The sequence below is a fragment of the Cupressus sempervirens genome, chromosome 6 (genome assembly GCF_028749045.1).
Source record: "Cupressus sempervirens isolate cs-2001-9-10 chromosome 6, ASM2874904v1, whole genome shotgun sequence".
Taxonomy (NCBI): domain Eukaryota; kingdom Viridiplantae; phylum Streptophyta; class Pinopsida; order Cupressales; family Cupressaceae; genus Cupressus; species Cupressus sempervirens.
The window spans coordinates 676325411-676331547 of NC_143123.1; positions in this window are offsets into that span (position 1 = coordinate 676325411).

Sequence of the window (6137 nt, forward strand, 5' to 3'; positions counted from 1 at the left end):
TGGAGAGGATCCCAATGGCTTTGTAGATGGCTATTTCTCTAATCCAAGGGATAAAAAAATTACTGAAAAGTAAAATGTCCCTAATGCTCCAAGAATCAACATCATTACAAAGTGTTCACAATTTTGACTCCAACTTAACTTGAACGAGCAAAATTGGAGTTCAAGTGCAAAAAGTATGAGTAGTCAAAGTTTGGTCAAACTAGGACTAGAGGCCATAAAAGGGTGAAAAAATAATCATCTCAAAAGTATTTGACAATGGATTCCAAATGAAAGAGCTCGTCAAAAGCTTTCCAATGGCATTCATTTCATCAAGAATGGAGATCAGATATAAAAGTTATGATGGTTTCAAATTCAAGCAAAAGTATAAGTTTTTGATGATGTCAGCATGACATAATGAAATCATAAAGAGAGGGAAAACATTCAAATTCAAATTAAAATAGCTATTTAATTCGAATTAAAGGAATGAGATAATGGGGGTTGAACTCATAACCATTGGCCTCCTAAAACTAAGGCCAACCAATAGGCTATTTATGGCACATGTAATATTAAGGGAAGAGTTGTTATCTATTCATAACAAATCCGCCCAAGCTTATTTAATTAAGGGTATTTATTGAAAACAAACCCTTAATTTTGGTGTCAAATCATAACTAAATAATGGTAAAAGGGGTAAATTCGAAATATGTAACCAAAATGGGGGATTATGTTGGTTAATTATTTTAGCCCATTTTTGGCTAAATTTGATCTATAAAATGGGGGTAGTAGGCTTTGGAAAGGCATTCAGGTGATGAGAATAGGAGAATGCTCAGGAGATTTTTGAAGACTAGTTTGCACGTCGAGGGCATGTTATGCTGATGTGTTTAAGGGAATAAGTCTTGGTGCATTTGTAATCTATTTTGGAGATTAATCAGATCAGTCGTACTCTATTGGAACTGACCTAGAGATGTAGTCACGTTTTGTGGAGAACTCCGAAATCAAACTCGGATTGCACTTTGTCTCTCCTCTCTTATTTTCTAATTCTCGCCTTAAGTTTTTTTTTAAAGTTTTAATGCATAATTGCATACATGTATAAATGTGTTAAGACTTCTGCTAATTTGATTTTATTTAAGCATTCAATACTAAAAATAGTCTAGATCCATTCATCAGATCAGTCTCCATTCAGGCATAATAGTTAAATGTGTTGGGTTGATTATGGAGTTGGTGAAGAGGAATAATGTGGACTAATACAAGTCTAGGAAGTGGTGTAAGGAGTTGATGTTCTATCTAATTGGTGTTCACTAGTTGAATGGAGTAGGACCTCGTAGATAGGATCCTAAGGAGAGTGGGTAGTAAGGAACCATACTAGGTCAAAAGAAAGACCTAAGAAGAACCTAGAGGAAGTTGGGGTAGGAGAAAGATTAGTGTTACATCAAGAAGAGTTTCCATAAATTGTAAATGATAATCTACTATATGGATTACCACTAGTAAGGAAGATTAGTCACTAGATGGATTTGAATCTAGGAGCCAGTTTGCAAAACAAAGCAATGCAGAAAATGACACCAGAAAAAGTGAAGATTTGAATAGACAAGTGCATGAATTTTTGTAGAAGGGGTTGATTCAAGAAATTTTGAGTCCATGTGTTGTACCAACGCTATTAGCACCAAACAAGAATGGAGAATAGAGGATGTGTAAATATTCTTGTGCTATCAACAAGATCACAATCAAGTACAAATTTCCATTACTAAGGATGGATGATATTATGGACTTTTTGAGAGGAGTTGTATATTTCACAAAGACAGATTTGAAGAGTGGGTATCATTAGATTCAAATCAGAGAAGATAAATAAGATATTTCCTTTAAGACAAGGGAAGGATTGTATGAGTCGTAAGTCATGCCTTTTGGGCTAACAATGCACATAGCACTTTCATGCGGGTCATGAATGAGGTATTGGAAGAGTTTTGAGGTAAGTTTTTTTATTTTTTACCTAGATGATATTCTAATATTTAGTAAGACATTGGAGGATAATTTGATGCACATTTGTAACACTAATACATTAGGGGTCAATTTGCAAGGCCAATTTGTGATGGCGGGAAAATGTTATGTGTTTTTGGCTTCTTTTTTTCAATTATAGCTCGACAATGTCGCAATTGCAACATCTAGAAAAGTATGTGTCGCAATTGCAACGTTTTTAGGCTATAATTGAAAAAAAAACATTTGTCGTGTTTTGTTCAAGTATACAATATATGCCATTTGAAACATTTATGCCCGTCATGTTTTCATTGGTACAGAGCCGATGTGGGCAAGGGGGTTGGAATGCTTTGAGAATTTGGATTTTGATAAAGATTGAGATATGAATTTGCTTTAGGGTGTTTGATGATGTTGAAATTTGAGCACTCTAGATTTGGAGAGGGTGTCCACTTAGGTGAGGAGATCAGTTCATTTGTCATATGCTATTTGATTGCTTCAATTTTTGTTGAGATTGATACAAATGAAATGACATCTTGTATCAGATTCAGTGAGTGAGATTTGTTATATCTTCATTTTATTCTATTTCTTTTATGATTGTAGTGCCACAAACCCTCCAATATCAGCTACGAAACCAACATACATTTCTTCCTCCAGAATCTTAGACATACATTAACCACGTTCCAAGGGAAAGCCTAGGTTTTGTATTGTATAGAGGAGTTAGTTGAAGGAAGGGTGATTGGCAGGAAGAAGGGTCTCACTGCCAATGTCTGGTATTTACATATCTCCATTTTTTTTAATGTTAATTGTTATGCATACAAGAATGTAGGGTTGTAGTTTTTTTTAATCAGTTATATGTTAGTTTGAGATATTGTTATTATTTTCCCCATAAGTTTTCCTATGCTAAGAACTATTCAGTCTATATGTTAGCTATAAAAAGAATTCAATCATGTATATAAGAATTTTTTCTTCCCATCTTGTGCTTCATTCTCCTTAATGTGCGATGGTATTGTCCTTTTCTATTTACCCTTTCATGTGTTCTATTTTATTCCTCAGGAACTCCAATCCATGCCAATCCCTCTGTATTTCTTTTCAAGATACTCCTGTGATGGTTATACTTCATATCCACCAATCTATTGATTCCTTTTCATTCATAACCCAATACTCACAATAATCTCAAATCAATGCAATTGTGGGTTTGTTCAAATTTGTCACAAGAAATATTGCAATATTCAAAAGATATTGTTCTTTCACTTAAGAGAAGGCACAATAAATGAAAGTTACTCTGATACCATGATAATAATATGAATAAATTGATAATAACAAATTATTAATTTGAAGGCCGATACTTATATTTCTATTGCTACCTGTTATATATATTTTCTAAGTCAGCCCTCATACTAATATATATACGGACAGCCACTTAAAATTCATACTTTATTAGTAATGACCATTCATACAAATGGTGATCATTCATAATGAAAATTAATTATAATTATGTTTATAACTTTATATATATGCATGTATGTATGTTTATGATTTCCACATATATATTAAATATAAAAATATATATACAAACTCATATCCATTCCAAATAATAACCAATATAGTTCATATAGAATTCAAGATTAATTCCATATTAATCCATTACTGATCTGACTAAAGCTATAACACTAAAAACAATATCATAGATTCATGAATTCAAATACAATTGGCCACAAACAATATAGGCTTACAGAACATACAGGTATATACCTATGCTCCACGGTATAATGGCCCACCTAGGGCAAGACATGAAAAATAGCAAATTTCATTTTTTCAACCCAAAAAAGATATAATACACTATAAATTGAATGCCCTCAAAAGGCTATGAAGCACTGTGGGAGTTCAAGAAAATGGCATGTTTATTCAACAAACCCTGGTTCTGGCAGTGAACAGGCCAGTGGGTTTGGAATTTTATTACACTATGCCAAACTATTCACAAAGATCTACCAAAACACATAGAGCAAGGAATCAAATCAAACTAACTAAGAATAACAAGAAAATGTGAATTTCAATTCATATTAAGGTAGTTTCTCAAGTTGCAAGCCAAACTATGACAAAATTGCAGTGTAAATGCTATTGCTTGCTATTAAGGTTTGAGCAAAACCTCAACCAACACGTACACTAGGCCTTAGATGACCTTATATATCTCCATATGCCATGTTCCAACTGTTTGAACTGATCCATAACCACCTTTGGAGATTTTGTAAAATCTTGCCCAAATGTTGAAGTTAAAATGACAACTTTACAATTTTTCAGCATCTTGACTCCTATCAACCTACCATCACCTCAAATTGATGCAGAATGCCTTCCTCATCTACATGAACCATGTCTCCATCCTTTTCAAACAATTACACACTTTGTAGGGTCATTTGGCATGATCTCATTTTGCCAAACTTGGCAATTTCTTGTCACCTATTGGCAACTTTTGCCCAAACACACACAAACTACCCTAACACACCACTTAGACCCTCTTGGAGTCTTTATTCATCAATAACCTAGCTAGGATCACAAAGACACACAAACTACCCTGACACACCACTTAGACCCTCTTGGAGTCTTTATTCATCAATGACCAGACTAGGATCATTTACAAGCTAGAATATCTTGGGGTTTTAGCCCAAACCCTAGGTCCTCCTACACTACGGTGCTAGGAACATGTCAAACAAGTCTACATGAGAAAACCAACCAATTCAAAATAATGTTGAAAGAAACATAGAACTGGAATGAAAAGGAACAAACTCAAAGCAAATGTTTTTGGTTTATTCAAGATTTCCAAGAACCACTTATGCTCCTACATCACGTTTATAAACTTCTAAATTTGGCATGAGCTTTAATGGACATCCACTCATCAAAATTCCCATTTGGCACAAGCATAGATTAAGTTTATGAGAATAAAACAATCATGTGGCCTACAAGATGATATATAGTGAAGAAACCTTTCAAATACTTCATACAAACATGTGTCCCACAAGATGACATCTAGTGAAGAAACCTTTCAAATACTTCATAGATTTGCAACTCCCATTCCACATCTAGTAAAGAAACCTTTCAAATGTTTCACAGACTTACAACTCTAATTCCACATGCTATAATAATGGTCAAAAGGTTGTAGAACTCAGCTTTATTCTTGCTAATGGCATTTGATTGTTAGTTTATGAGGCATTTTCAGCAGATTTAATTGTGTATATCTAGCAATCATTACACACCATGAAACAGCATACCATACTAACTCTAGAATTTTATCAATGTTACTTGGGACGTGTCCCCGACCTAATTTCCCTTATCCCAACACCGAGGACATTTCAAAGTCTTGGGAACAGCCAATAGACATCCCTCCCACATCCTAATTTTTGAAAAAAAAAAAAAAATGAACGTCCCAAAAACTTGGGGACTATGCCTAAAATTGGGGGGCATGCCAAGATGTCCCAAGGATGACTATAGACGTCTCGGAAGTCCTAGTGATGAATACACATCCCCAATAGGATAGGCTACATCTACACTTTAAAAACACATTTTTCTTTTATAAAATTTTCCTTTTTAATATTAATATTGTTTGGTAGTTAATTCTTTCTATATGGGGTCCTCTATTTAGTAGTTGGCATTATTACAATAAGAATGTTACAATCATGTCGCATGCTCATAATCATATAGAAAACTATTTGCAAGGTTTTGGGAAAGTATGAAAAGTGCATTACAAACCTAGACCATGCATCTTTATGTCATTTTATGGTAATACATCATTTCTAGGTTGGTTTTGTGTTGATTTGGGTCCTTTGTGGAATATTTCATGAATTTTGACATCTTATAGTATCATCTTGATCAAGGTTACAATCACGTTGCATGCTTATAATCATATAGCAAACTGTTTGTTCATTCTATGGCAATACATCAGTTCTTTAGACTCGAGTTCTTTAGAAGCATTAGCATTAGCATCAGCTCCAGCAACCAGCTCCACAATTAGCAACCCTTCTTCTTGATGCTTCACAATATCTTCACTCCAAGATAGGATCTCAATTGATGATTGAGCTATGGTTGGAGACTCCTACTTTTCCACCAGGTGCATCTCAACCTCTTCAGTTATATCTTGTTGCATGAGAGTTTCAAAATTTTCAAGTCCTTTTTCACTAGAATCAACCTTACCTAACTAGCAT